Source organism: Scatophagus argus, chromosome 21 (assembly GCF_020382885.2).
Source record: "Scatophagus argus isolate fScaArg1 chromosome 21, fScaArg1.pri, whole genome shotgun sequence".
Classification (NCBI taxonomy): Eukaryota; Metazoa; Chordata; class Actinopteri; family Scatophagidae; genus Scatophagus; species Scatophagus argus.
Genome location: NC_058513.1, coordinates 17,377,991 through 17,393,496, shown reverse-complemented (window position 1 = coordinate 17,393,496; position 15,506 = coordinate 17,377,991). Strand labels below are relative to the sequence as shown.

At 45.4% G+C, this 15,506-nt stretch overlaps 1 protein-coding gene across 1 annotated transcript in view; it reads right to left on the bottom strand.

The window, feature by feature from the left end:
• tbkbp1 (TBK1 binding protein 1) overlaps window positions 1–15,301 on the bottom strand; it is a 45,415-nt gene extending 30,114 nt beyond the window's left edge. Inside the window, exon 1 of the mRNA XM_046377442.1 lies at window positions 14,840–15,301. The gene's annotated coding sequence lies outside the window, so the exon portion shown is untranslated. The remainder of the gene's footprint in view (window positions 1–14,839) is intronic.
• Between the last annotated feature and the right edge of the window lie 205 nt (window positions 15,302–15,506).

Here is a 15,506-nt window from a genome sequence, read left to right as displayed (position 1 = left end):
ATACACGCATGCAAGGTCTAAGCTAGTGAGCATATCTGAGGCTGCCATCGACCTTTATTAGTATTCTACAATAAAACTAGAGCATTTATGTAAAACACCCAGTATTAAAAATCTTTTTGCCACACTGACTGCAAAATATTAATTATAAGCAACTGCATTTGCAAAAGTCTCTGCAGGGTATTTCCACAACGAGCCTCATCTATTCATAACCCATAAGTTTTCTGAAAATACTGCTAATCATATTTTGAGGACTGAAGCGACAGACGATCGATCCCTCAAAGGGAGGTCTGTGTGCTCATCGTGGGTTGCAGTATATTCGTACAGATCGTCAGCACGTTCTGTTTGTGGCTTAAACCAAAGCCCAGTGTCAGGAGCTGCTGCTTATTTTTCTCCAGAAAGCCTGGGTACAAACAAGATTCTGCCAGCGCATTCCTGTGTCTCTGTTGATCCCAGGGTATAAATATATAAGAGCCAGCTGGGTCAAGGCTGGGTTTTTGCGGTGATAACAGAACCAGGATCAAAGAGGAAACTATGAGAGTGAGTCCCTGCAGTGTGTGTGCTGTTAATGTTGGATCTTAGACGAGGGAGATGCGACCACTTTCCTCTCGATCTGCCCCTCTTCCTTCCCCCAGCTGTGAATGTATTTCATCGCGTTGCTTCCTGTCTGAACCTCCTCTCTCATCCCTTCTCTGTCCCTGCAGCTCCCTCCTCTCTGTCTGGCAGGGTTAAACAGTCCAGCTCGTCTCGATGCCACCCTGTGATCCCCACAGGCTGGACGTTTGATCTCCTCTGACTCAGACAGGGTGTGTGTGGATGGAGAGTCCAGGGCAGGGAGGTGATGCGCCTTTGTCATCAGCCAAATGCTCCCATGATGCCGAGCTTCACGCCGCTGCACCTGTTTCCTCTGCAAAAGTCTCCTCTCTCGTTGAAAAAGGCCAAACCAATTAACATGCCAGCAGGTGATCCTGAGTGTGTGTGTGTGTGTGTGTGGCCAAGGCAGTTATTGATGCATTAATGTACTGAATCAACGCTGTGCTTTGGATCAGTTCTCTGGCAGACATCTTTCAGCCACAGGCATTAGAAAACCAACAAATACTGACAACCAAGCAGTTGTGGAAGACGTATTCACATGTATGAGGTTCATCCTGAAGTAAATTCAGGATGAACTGGAACGGAGATTGTGAGTCAGGCCTTTTGGTCCAACATCAGTGTGTGACCTCACAAATGGGCACAGAAACACTCCAACATGTTGTGGAAAGCCTTCACAGAAGAGTGGAAGCTGTCATTAAAGGTTGGCGTAATGGTCAGCTGTCCCAATACATTTGTCCATATATATGGTCGAGATGTTGGTAGCTGAAACAGTTTCCGAGCAGAAACTCTGCCGTACAGCACACGCTGGCAGCTAAGCAGCTCGACTGTCCATCACTGGTGCTGATGGACGCTTCGGTCTCTTTGGGATCACATTGTGGGTAAACACCCCTGATAGCTGTCAGACCAGGGTCAAGTGTAATAACAGCTTGAGTTTCTACCCACTTTAAGTGCCAGAAGGGAGTCAGGAGCTGTACAGGAAGACACAGCTAGTGTTTTCATACCCGTATTCAGAGTAACGGCAAAAAAGCGTTTCTTGATCGTTTTTTAGTTGAAATTTGGTGTAAAAGGAGCTGATCTGGGAGCACATCTACTAAGCCACATCTTCTTTGGTAAGCAGCCTAATAACTTTTAACTCCAACCTGATGTGATTAAACCCAACCATCTGGTGCTGCAGGCTGTTTCAAACAAATGCCAGCAGATACTAGCCAACACTATTTGAGTCAGGTGCCTTGAGAAATCGTCATTCTCACCTGCCTGTGTGTGTCAGGTATACAGAGGAACCACCTCCGGTGCTCAAATTAGTACTGAGCGCCTGCACATTCGAGGAAAAAATGTTCAGCTTGTGGTCTCGTTTGGTTTAGTTTAGTTTACTGCACCAGAATCCAAACCTTGAAGTCTTTAATTAGAAGTGGACCATTCATAGATGCAAAATCCCAAATACCAAAAAGGCACATTTCGTCAAAAGGTGCATTTATCAATCTGTACACAAGCTAAACTGACCTTCTCTCACAAGTCAAGATCAGAGGTTCACAATTATTTAGATTTTTCATATATTTAATTAACTGTTCAGTTCAATTTTCTGTGAATATTTGTTCCAAACCTGCAAGCCTAAATGTTAGAGAAATTGTGTGTTTTTTGGGGGGTTTCTTGGTATCAAACACATTCTAAAAGCTGAAATCTGTGGAATCGAGTATGAATGTGTTCTGTATGGGAAGCTGGAAATAAATCCTGCTCATGAGCTGAGCAGAAACTTCCTCATTTAAATCAGGGAAGCTTAATTTAATTTAACACCACCGTGTTGTGCTGGTGGATACATTGTGATTAATGAAAAATGAAATCAAAATATGCTTATATTGCCCAACATAAATCATCGTGTAGGTTCCATCCCTAAGCCTTTAATAATTTACTACCTCAGCCTGAATAATTAACTTTTCTTACTGTGGTGTTCAGTCTAACTCACCACAACACATTCTTTCATTCCAGTTCAAGTGATTCTCCGCACTTTTTTACCCAGCAAATGTTTTTATGGCACCATAAGTGCTACAAATGCAAACCGGCGCCTCTGCAAAGCAATCTGAACCGACTAAATTAAATCATACTGAACGAAATTACATCAAGTCGTGCTTAATTGTAGAGTAACGCAACAAACATTTGAAACACACGTAATAAATACACAACAATCCAGCTTGTTTTCTTCGCGTGTTGTACCGGTTGAAGGCGCCGCAGCTCCGTTAAACAAAGCAGTTGAGGCGTTCAGACTCGGTTACCCTGAGGACGTGATGTACTCGTACAACTCACACACACACACACACAGTTCAGCAGCAGCCCCACGCCGTGTGTCACTACCGTCCATATCTACAACATACACACACACACACCATACAAAGCACTTATACGGCCTGTCAGCGCAGGAGAAAAACACCACCTATAACAAATGCCGTGCTGTGCCATGCCATACCGCACCATGATTCATCACTCTGGGAATCAGCAGCGTAGGCAGGCTGTGTGTGTGAGAGTGTGTGTGTGTGTGTGTGAGAGAGAGTAAGGCAGCTGCCATTCTGGAGACTGATGGCAGGGGCAGGATGGAGACAATGAGCTGTGTTGCTGTATTTTTTTCCTCCCCTCTCTGTTTTGTGTCTGCTCCATCGCTCTGCACCTCCACTCATCTTTCTCTCCAGCAGAGACGTGGTGAAGCATCAGTCTCCCCCCACCCACCTCCTCTTCTCTTCCTCTGTTGCTCTTTCTCTCTGTCATTCATCCATCTTGGTATCCAGCAGCAAAGTTCATCACAGCCCCCCCGTGGGAGGGGAAAAACACTCCCTGTCTTTGACTTTGAATGAGAACTTTTCCCATAAAAGACAATAATCTACTCATTAATGCTACGACCAATCCAATACTTGGATTCCCTCACTCTGAAATCTGAGTCAAAGTTGAGCTAAGCTGCGGCCCAGAAGGCAGAGAGGACGAGATAAGAATGACTTCTCTCTTTCTTCCTCTTGTAATTAAAGCCCACCCTCCTTTAACAACTTCTCTCGGCCCTCCTGATTAACCACGACCACATGCAGTGACGAACACGTGTGGCGTGCGTGCAGAACGCACAGAGGGTGAGTGCCTTGCATGACTCACGAGAACTAGTGTGTTTCCCAGTGAAACAAAGCCTGTAATTTGGTCTCAGCTGTTACAAAGCGCATTAAGAAATCGAGTGTGATGCCTTCTCTCGGTGCACAGTTGCCACACCAGCGGGATGGAGGCAAAGATGGCTGCCGATGAGACGCACAAGGTGGTGAAAAGAGCATGTGAGAGCCACTCAGGTGTCACTCGCGGTGACAAACCCACAGAACTTTGTCGTGTCTTCGAGCCCGAAAAGCTCAGATAAACCCTGAGGACACTCCCACTTCCTGTCCAGCACCAGACAGAAGACAGTTAGTCAGACAGCAGCTGGTGAACAGTGGAGCATCTGCAAGATTCAGATCAGGAGACGAAAAACGGAGCGAAAAAGGGCGAGATCTGAATCTAAACGAAGTGTGTCATTAAGCAACTGTTTGTTAACACGATCACGATAAGTCTAGCTTGTTCTGCGGCTTCAAAGTTGGATGTTATTATGAATTCACCTCCAAGAAAAGTATTCTGGGATGTGCATCATGCTGTTTTTGGGGTTAAACATTTATTGTGATCACGAGTTAGTGTACTGTAGAAATGACTAGCTGATTAATAAGCTAACTGACTGCATTTGATGTTCGTTTATGTAAAAAGTTAAAAAGTCTTTAAATCATTTATCAACAAAATGTGTCAAACATCCACTGGTTCAAGCTTTGTCGGTTTGAACCAGTGGATTTCTTGGTTTGCTTTTATTTATTGATGTAATTGAAAACTGATCAACTTCAGCTTCCTTTCGGGCTCTGGGAGTTAAGTTCAGAATTTTTCACTCAGATTGACATTTCATTCACTATGAAACTAATTTATAATCTGAACAATAATCAACAGATCGATAATAAAAGTCCAGCTGCCCTCATTTAAGAGTCTGTGATATCAAAGCAGCCTCCCGTGCTGCACTGAGGAGCACAGAGGGAGGCGCCGACCGTCTGTGGGCTGCGATGAGTCTTATGGTTTATTTATCAATGCTTTGTAATTAATTTAAAGTACATGGCCCAGCGTGGTCCTGATCTTGTGGTTTTGTTCGGTGATGCTGAAGCTGCCGAGCTGCTGCGAGGGGGAGGATCAGGCGGTGAGGAAGGTGCAGCACGCTATCATTTCACAGCCTTGACGTGGAAAGCGGCGTCAGTCAGATCCCATCACGCGCACACATGCACACACCTCAGCGAGCTTCCGCCTCGCCGTGAATTCATACATTAATGCGAGCCCGAGACCTTGACAGCAGCTCAGATCATTCCAGCGCCAGCATCCCTGACTCGTACTTGGCTCTCGCTCTCGTTCCCCCTGCATCTTAAGGCTCGTGTGCTTCACAGAACATCACATCCTCCTCCAGCGTGTCTGTTCTGCTGTCTGTTCTGCACTGACGACAAGACAGACTGATCACACACTCGCACGCATAAATATCTAAAAATGGTATGGCAAAGACGCATGAAATGAAAAATAATGCGTAGAGAGCCTGTATAAACACAGCTGTTACACTATCAAACACATCCATTATGCGTTTATTTATTTTTAGGTTTCAATTTCATCTCCATTCAAAGCAAACTAATTGCTCTCAAGTGGAAATTTCTCGAGACACCAGATGCATGGGAAATGCTCGAAACAAATGCATCGAAAAATGTAGAACAAGGCAGGGTCTTATGTAGAAGGGGTTTAAAAAAGGGAGCCGGATTCAAATCCAGTCAAAAATCACAGTAAAAAAAACAACCCAAAAGAACGAGCTGCATAAACGTGACGTTAACTCTGGCCTCTCTTATTTGAAGAAATAAAAGACTACGAGAACCTGCTCAAGAGAGAAAATATAAAAGTGGTTAGTTGGTTCCCAGCACTGATCTGATAAGCTGTGTGTGTGCTGATTAATTAATAGTTTCACGCTGCTGCTGCTTGTTGGATGAGTCCAGAGACAAGATGAAGTGAGAGCTCTGGCTTGGATCTGAAAGAATATATGATAAACATGAGCAGTGCATTGTGGGAGCAGCGCGTGTGTGCACGTGTGCGAACATAATCTATACGCTCTGCTCATCAAGGTGTCATTGGTTTAAAAAAACCCCAAACAAACAAACAATACAGAGTGTGTGTTCACCTCCTCTCAATGTGTGTGCGTGTATGCTCCAGCCGCACGTGTGTCTCTTTGTCAAGGTGTTAGTACATTACTTTAATGAAAGTCGCTGTCCTTGGCAAAGGACACCACCGCTTAGACACTGAAGGCTGCTCTTCTTTCCCTTAGTCCTCTCTCTCTCTCTCTCTCTCTCTCTCTCACTCACACACACACACACACACACACACACACACACAGCAAACCCTCCAGCCCTCCCTCTGTCTGCTGCCCTGTGATGCTTATTTTCTCATGCAGATTGAGTGTTCAGAAAGGGGAGAGCAAAAGAGTAAGTGTGTGTGTGTGTGTGTGTGTGTGTGTGTGTGTGTTTGACACTGTGAGGTGGGTGGAGGAAGGAGTAAGGGACATACAGTAGGAAATGTACTCAAGCAGCTCTACTGAAGTCTGAGGGGGACGGAGGGCGGGAGTGAATCTGAAGGCAGAAACATAAGAACACACACACACACACACACACACACACACACATTGACATGGACACTAGCGCTGATGCATGGGTTTACAGAGCTTTGTTGGCAAAGTAAACACGATGAGAATCTTGACCAAAGCATAAATTAAAGTCTTGATACACGCAGGGCAGTAAATGGAGGAGGTGTGCATACGCCAGCAGTCACCACTTAACTACAGTCAGATGAAGCTGCCAGCGGAGTGAGACAGACAGGCAGACAGACAGACAGACAGAGAGAGAGAATTACTGTGGTGACCTGAGGAGGCTGGCGACAGCACAGCCGGCTAAAGACGTCTGCAGGCTGGGCTGTGCTTTCTGTTGAGAGCAAACAGGTAGAAGGACTGCGTTCAGCAGCCAATTAACACACACACACACACACACACACACACACACTTCACGTGTCTCTGCACACCTCACACATGCAGACCCGCACTGGAGGGCACGTTCATCATTAACTGAAGAAACACAGGAAAAGGCTTCCGGCTCGTTCTCGTTCTGTACACAGTAAGTCTGTGCACACATGTGACACCTGTTTTCCTCTCGATCTTTAATCGTCTGCCGTGAAATGAAAGAGGTGTTGAGAAAAGGTCTCTGACTGCGACATCAACCACACGCTGAACAAAGGTGTGTGTGTGTGTGTGTGTGTGTGTGTGTGTGTGTGCGCACGCTTGTCTTTGTCCTCGGTTCATAATCGCTCATTTGTCAGATATCTGCAGGATCTCGCCGCGTCTACGACAGTGAGGGATGTGAGACGTGGAAAACGTGGAGAGAAAACCGTGTTTCTGAGCAGCGTTATGTAAGATGTTTTTGTCCCAGAGTGGAGAAATGACAGGGAGAGTGAGGAGATGGATCCTCCTGAATAATCAATATCACCTTATTGATTTGCACTAGGAACTGAGAATTAATTGTCTCCGTCCTTCGTGAGCGGTTCATCTGGTTATTGGCTTTCAGTTCCACGAACAGCAGCCCACACAAGCAACAACACCTCCAAGACTTTCCTACGGGAAACACAATGTGCTCGGACACGTCCCCGGACCCTGAGTAGACGGGATTTCAGTGGAACAGGAAAGTCTGTTAGTCCGGATCCATGGACTGAGCTGTCGCCAAGGTTTTCAGGCCTCAGGTCTGGATGATTAGATGGATGTTTGAGTGACATTATTGCAGACGTTTGGTGTTAAGTGTTCTACCTGCAACAGTTTTTCCAATACAGTCAGCTGAAGAATTTTATTCATTATCTATTTTGGCCAAGTGGCTAATATTCGCCTCTTGTTCCTTGACGAGATGTGAAATTAGAAATTAAAATAATGAAATAATCAAATGGGAACGTGATTGTAGACGTATCGTGGAAATGTCCTCTCCCAGTTTGTCTCAAAGCAAAAGACCAAACAGGGATCTGCTCATTCAAACTTTGGTCCACATAGTGAAGACAGACCTGAGAATGTCCTCCAGAGCTGCAGCCTAGCAAGACGTTTTCTGCTTGTCTGCTGAGGTTGGCCCACAAAACACACACGGCATCAAAGACTTGGAGGCTGTAAATACAAAGCAGCTGGTCCTCCTTCTCAAAGTCACTGAAGTGAAGACCTGCATACGTCCACCTCTGCTCTGCTCTGCACAATGAGATGATGCAACAGACACAACACTCACAGACACTCGCTGCTTCCTCTCAGTCTTCCTTCTCAGATGCTAGCTTTGTACTGAAGATGTGTACGCTGTGCCCAGGCCCTGCTGCAACCACACACACACACACACACACACACACACACACACATTATCTCCCAGTTTAAACGATTCTTTGTGTCCTCCGTGTCAATTTGCCGACAGTTTGTTTGTTAGGTCTGATTCCAGACAGGAGGAGGCATCTTTGTTCTCTGAGATGTGATTGCGTCGACAATACGCATGACTCAGCCCTTTTTTTTTTGGTGTGTTTCGTTTAATAAAAGCAGAGGAACAATGTCACAGCGGCAGCAGAATCAAAATAGCAAACATTTTCTGAAATGTCAACAACAAGACATTTTCTCACAAAGCACTGCTGGGGCATTCTCGCAGTGTAAGTAGATATTTTTAGGGGCACCGGAGGGAGTTTAGGCAGTCCAGTAACGAGTGACAAACAAGTGGGTAACCTGGTTTTTCGGAGACACAAAAAGAATCACGTGAATCCCCAGCGAGCATGAAGACTCCAGGCACAAAGCGGACTTTCTACCTCTTTCTCAAACCAGGATGTAGTCTCCACACACGCGTGCACACACACACACAAGGTCCTTTCTACTGTCTATTTTCTTCTGCTTTTACTACAACTCTCTGCTGGTACTTGAGGGCCTCTCTGACACACAGATACTTTTAGCTGCTCTGATCACACACACACGGAGACGCACTGTGCATATTACTCTACATTATGCCTCCACGCTCGGCTCAGAGCCTTGAGTGGGCAACGGAGAGCGAGTGGTCACATTACTCTGCGGTTACATCACATTCCTCCGGTCTCCCAAGCAACCAGGTGTCCTCTAACAACAAAAGTAACAGAACCGCAACGCTGTTATGTCACCCTGCCAGTTGTCACACAGTGTTCAAGGTTCCATATCAGAGAGAAAGCACATTTATCGGTTTTCACTGCTGCGAAAAGGCTCGGTGCTGTTTGGTGCAGTCAGTGGGGTTGCTCTTGAACAATGGAGGCAGGCGGGACGGGGCAGTGGGAGGTGTGAGCGTGTTGCTTCTGAGAGCAGCAGTTTGGAAAGAGGTGAGGCTTTTCTTCCCTGAAAGAATATGGCAAAGTGACTCATCTAAAGCCAAAGCTCTGACAGAGTGGGGAGTCTTGATGCAGGTGGGCCGCCCATGGCTCTTTCAGAAGCAAGAGAAAAGAGAGAATCAGTGGTCACTGCCTTGGCCCACACCACAGTTATGTAAAAAAAAAAAACGAGAGAGAGAGAGAGAAGCAAAATAAAGAAAAATATGGAGTGAAAACAAACCGAATGAAGCTTCTCAGCAGAGTACTTCAGACGAAACGAATTTCAAGACGACGTGACTTCATACAAAGTCAGATGAACTGATCAGACTTCGGTCAGCTGCAACGCTGAGTGTTTGATTTGACTCAACACCGACTGCACAAGCGGTCCTGAGTGACAGGAAGAAGAATAAAGTTGCTGTTCGTTCGATCTGAGCACAGCTTTAAAAAAATTCTCTGTGCTGTGGAACCAAACGCTTTTATCAAGCAGACTTCAAAAAGATCCTCTCCTCTTTGTTTTCAGGCCGCTGAGCCTGAGGACATATTTTGGTTAAGTGGATTTTGGTGCTTGCTGTATTGAAAATGATTAACACTTAGTCACCAGTCGTGACTGGTTAAGATCTTTTGGAAATGGTCATTATCTCCCGACTTCACCCAGAATGATGATCGGTTGCAAAACTCTAATTTCGCAGATGTCAAACACTTAAAACGGATGAAACAAAAGATCTGACTGAGTCTTGCATTGCAAGCTTTTGACTTATTCAAGAGTCAGGCTTAAATGGAAAAATCTGATAAACAGTGAAGGCAGGAGTGCAGCAGCACGTCGTTCCCTCTTAGTTCTCTCTGTCTCCCCCCTTCCTTTACCCCTTGTGACCCTTAAAAGCTGTCTATGAATATTCCATCAACCAGCAGGGACTCTGCTCTCCCTCTTCATTTAGTGATTCAGTACGTAAGTAGCTTACATAAACCTCCATATTTATGTGTGTGAATGTAATCATAGTATAAGTGTGTAGATTGACAGAGAGAGCAGAGCCAGGGGCAGGGAACATTAAAAATGACTATGAAGAAGACATGGGAGGAAAACGGAATGGGTTTTGCATAAATTAGCTCTCTGTGAATTATGTCAGCACTGTTCACAGGCAGGAAACTTCCCGGGTGTGTGTGTGTGTGTGTGTGTGTGTGTGCTGAATCTCCTGCCCACTGGTGATGATGCTGCCGAGTGAGATAAATGACCTCATGTTCTGGTGTCTGAGCTCGGCTCTCAGGTGCTCAGTGGAAACTACAGCATCATCAAGCTGCAGAGTGCAGAGCAAGTTATTAATGCAACTTCAGACTGAAACATTTACCATAAAACCTCATTTAGATTGTGTTGCCTTTGCTGCCATGTTACATTCAAACTTTTAAAGTGGGGTTTAACTCATTCCTGAAATATATTAGCTGGTAACCAGGAGGCTCATTTGTGAAATGGACTTACGATCAATTTCTTTATCTCTAAACGTCTAGACTTGAGGTAAATGTGTGGGCGAGTTGCCTGGCTTCAGTCTCTCCTGCCACCGTTTGGTCTTGTCTGACCAAAAAGTTAGATTTTCTCTTTTGGTCCAGAGCTACTCCTGACTCTTTCATCACTGCATGCTGTGCAGCCAAACGCTGTTCAAACACATATAACTTTGCATAAATTCTAGTAGAGATGCCAGATGTCAAACATTATCTGGGGGCAACGTGTAAACAGCGCAAGCAGCTCTGAGAGGTTGATGCTACACGCTAATGTTTACCACAGACACCATCTTAATTTAGCATGTTAGCACGTTAACATTTGCTGATTAGCACTTAGCACTAACACAAACCCGACGCTGATGTGAATGTCAGTTGCAGGAATTTGGTCACGAAAGAAAGAGTTGGATAAATTAAATATATGACCTGATGGTGGCGCTACATGAATAGATAATGGATCCAAAGAGATATTATATTCCTGAGGGGAACACAGTAATGTATACCCAATTTCATGGCAATTTGTCAGTTGCAAAATGGTCAAGACCCCAAATCCTCATTGTCATGGCGGCAATAAAAAAGCCAGGGATCACAGGAGAAGGTCAGCAGAATTAAAGTCTCTCTCTTTCAGTGTTTGTGTGTTGATCATAAATATTATTTTTATCCTCTCACCAACAGGAATAATCCTCGTTTAGAGCCATCATTATATCTAATTCTGAGTTTTATTTATTTATGCGAAACCTGCCTCCCTATGTCACTGGAGCAAACGATCATTAAGGACAAAGCTGTCACGACCATCGCGTTCAAAGAAACCTGCACTTCTTGCACTTCTTGCTGTTCTTGCCTTCGTGATGGGGTTGATTTACAGTAAACTCTCAGCTGAGAGAGGAAATGAAGCACACACTCTGACAAACACAAGCAGCTCTTCACCCATGCAGCTGAAAAGCAGGTGCCAAGGTTTCACAGCAATAAGAAAATCCAGCGGTTTTGTTTTGGCGGAATGCTTTTTGCAGCTTTTTGAAAGAAAGCGACAAACCTGAAAGATCGCTCGCATGGTTTATCTTTTGTTTGCCTGACTGACTTCCTTTTTAAATATTTGGGCGTGTTTTTATGTTAGGACTGCCTCTAAAAGGACCTTGTTAACTGACTAGCGAAGATGAAGACAATTAAGTTCTGGACGAAGAAAACAGTGTGTTCTGTTCGCCGTTATTGCTCTGAACGTGCTGACGGCTCTGATTCTCACATTCTGTGAAAGAGGACAATCAGGTTCAGGGAAGAGAACATCATAAAGTGCAAGCCAAAGCCAAAACTGTCCCTACAGCGAGATGACCGGATTAGCTGCTTGTTAAAATGTCCAAAACAACATATGACTGCATGTAATGAGTTTTGATGTGAATTACTATTAGAAAATTGATGGGTCAACAACGTTTCCTGCTGACAATCAGTGATGGTTTCTCCACATACGGTCAAAGTCTGTAAAGGGAAGTACGACTGCACAGCCAATGTGACAAACATGGTGTAAAGCTTCCTGTGACTTCAGATGAGAATCTGAGCCTTGCATCATATGTAAATTTAATTAATGCTTTCATCGATGTGGAGAAGAAGAATATTGCTAATGATAATAACTGACAAACATATTTATATTACATGCTTGTCAGGACTCAGTGTGCAGTTTGCAGAAAGACAATCTGAGGGATCTGCGGGGTTCAAAATGTGCTGCTGGAAAAGCTGAAATAGATTTAATAATCCGCTGCTTTTCTTGACTGTGCAATACCGAGGCGATGATTTGCAAATGCTTTTTGTATCAGGCTTAAAAAGTTTTTTTATGAGATCATTCTGATTCCAACGAGGTCGTATAATGTGTTACTTTGAGTGTCGACAGTGTAATCGGCATGGTTTCACGTAAGGATGTGATTCAGTGTCATTTTCCAAATGACTGAACAAGTCGTGCCAACAGCAACTGTTTCAGCCGTAATTCCCATTTGCTTCTGCAAGTTAATTCATTCAACAGACAAAAACACTTTCTCTGTTCAGTCCAAGGTGTCAATGTTGTCAGGCTGATTGCGTCAGTAACCCCACGCACACACACACACACACACTCTCTATAGACACATTGCAGGAGTTACTCCAGAACAGCCCTCCTCAAAGTCAGCGGGCACAATGCAGCTTCTAAAAACACTCCGATTAACGGCACAAATGCAACAGACACTCGACCGGTGTGTCTCTGGCTATGAGTCTTCCATGGCGACGGAGCCGAGCTCAACCTGTTGCGGCCGTGATTCGTTCCCGTTAAAATGGCTTGATGCTATCATACAAAACAAAACCAAACAAAAAACACACTCCTGACTGAGGCGTATTGTATTGGACTGGGAGGCTGACTTAGACAGGAATCTAATAATCAGACCGAGAGCCCATTTGCTCACGAGAATAAAATCACTGCCATACTCTAACCTCACTTCACAGCACATCGTGTTTCAGAGAAGCAGCATCAACAGCACTCATCAGCACATAACAAAGTGCATTATACAACAGCTTCAAGCATGCGGGAGCTCACTGGGATCCAATTTAAAAGTGTGTGTGTGTGTGGGGGGGGCATGATTAACAAGGGCAGAAATACAGAAAAACAAGCCCAGACCCATGAGATCCTGTACATCAGTGCAGTGGTTACGTGACTGGTGATTAGCAGGAAGCCTGAAGCCATGATTCACTTCCTTAAATTACCTCCCTCGGACGGGACCCCCTGCGAATTGACAAGATGGCTGAACGAGCTTCAGATGAAGTGATGGCAATCGGCTGAAGTGTACGGAGCAGTGAGGCACATGAATGGCAAGTAAAAATGAGGAGTTACTGATATAACCTGCTGACCCTCCGCAGAGCCAGCGACTGACAGACTTTGCCATTGAGCTAATTATCAGGCCTGTCTGGGCATGTGAGGTACCTGAATCAGACATCCGAATGCCAGCAGCATGAGGAAGTAGTCAGGATTTTTCTTCCGCACAGGCGCTCATCTTTCAAGGTTAGAAGTTATCAGCCGTCCCCGTTTCTCTCAGCTGTGAGAGATCAGCCAGGATGAACCCAGCTGCATTTCAGCACCCCGTCCACTCTTAATCCACTGCTGACTCGGTCTGACTCCATCTCCCCGAAAGCCTCACTTTGTACAAAACCCTGCGTGCCATCAAGGCAGGACTCACTTCACTACTTCATAATCTGACACAGCTCTGTTGCAGTATTGAGTACAGCCACATTCACATGCAAATTCTGCCAATGAAAGGAGAAAGGCGAGCAATCTCTTCTTCTTTGGTCTCTTCTTTTGTTTATCTATCCTTAATCTGAGGCACAGAGCAACACCCCTTAGTCTGTTAGCCATGCTAGGACAGGCACCGTCAGCCTGTCTGTCCGCCACCTGGCTCCAGGATTACCAAAATATTCATGCTCCCCAGGGGATGAATCCTAATGAGTTGATTTAGTAACAGCAGCAGGTCACACATCAAGTAAACAATCTTCACATCCGCATCATGAATTGGCACAATCTTTAGCCTACTTTGTGCAAAGTAATGACAATCGTTCAAATTTTAAAAGATATCCTCATCCACAAAGTGTCTGAATATTCTCGCAGGGATGTAAACTGATGCATTTTGTTGTACTGAAAATCAGGCTTACACTCATTCATTCTGTTAAGTCCACATTTGGTTTCTTGTGTTTTGCGCAAAATTTTGACACATTTTCAGATTTAAAAGAAGATAATCTTTAACTTTCTAAATATTCTTACTGGCTCTCGGTTTTGCTGTAGCCTGCTGAACGGAGCGTCTGTATATTTTATATAATCCGTGTATTGCAAAATCCAAATGATCTTCCGAGAGGAGGACCACAAAGTGCGAGTTTATTCCTTCCTTCCCTAACTCTCAGGGATACCAACACGCAGTGATTAAAAGCAGGCCAAAGATTCCAGCACATGTAGGCTACTTTTGCTGCCCGCTTCCCTCAGCACTGAGCTGAAGTTGGAGGCTGCCTGCGGCCACAGCATCGCTCCGTGTGGTGCTGATGCTGCCAAAGCGCCGCGCCAGCTGTGACCACTGCACAGAAAAGAGAAAAGAGAAAAGCTACACTGCGCGTACCAGTAAATAAACACAACACACGAGTATTTTTTGGATCCTACATCCCCGCGTTTTGGCCCATTTCAAAAGGAGGCTGCTGCTGCCATGACTAAAACATGGCTGTGACGCGCTGCGCTCTCGCACATCCAGTTTGCCGTGTGTGTCTCCGGCACACATCGTGTCCGTCACATGAAAAAACACATCGCACGGATTGTATGAAGAGGATAACTCACGCGCTCCCGCTGATCGATCCGTGGCTGCCATCGCTCGGGTAGAGGCGGGGGGGCAAAGCTACCCCCCCTCCAAAAAAAAGGAAAAAAAACTGCGCCCGCTTTCACCGTGTGTCAAATGCCCGGTTAAAACCTGCTGGCCTCTGCTCCAGTGGACCTCCTCCTCCTCCTCCTCCTCCTGTGGGCTCCCGTGGCAGGAACAAGCACGCCTCCTGTAGCTGCTACTGTGCAGGACTGAGCATCACACCGCACACCGTGGAGCTCCACTCGAGTGGGATGATGATGTCGCGGGAATAGGAGCGTCAGTCTCTCCTCTTAACGAGAACATCTATGTCTGCTGCTTGAGTCACCCCGCGTTGTAGGAGAGCCAAGGCAACGTGTTTGTGTCAGCATCCTGCGCTGAGGAGTCGTGGATCTAACGCTCCTGTTTACGTTTTTGTCCCCCTAACAATTCAAATTAAAGCCAGACGCAGATGGTCCTTGCACAGTTTCTGGACAGAAGAGGGACCAGGATGAGCGCAGTAGATAACCACACTGAAAAGTATTCATAGCACAAGCTGAATGCAAACAATTCAACAGCTTACGTTCAAAGCCACATGGCTCCACCAGCGGCTGCATCCTCCATACATGAGAACTGTTCACGCCTTCTGTTTCCCAGGCTGTGGAGGGA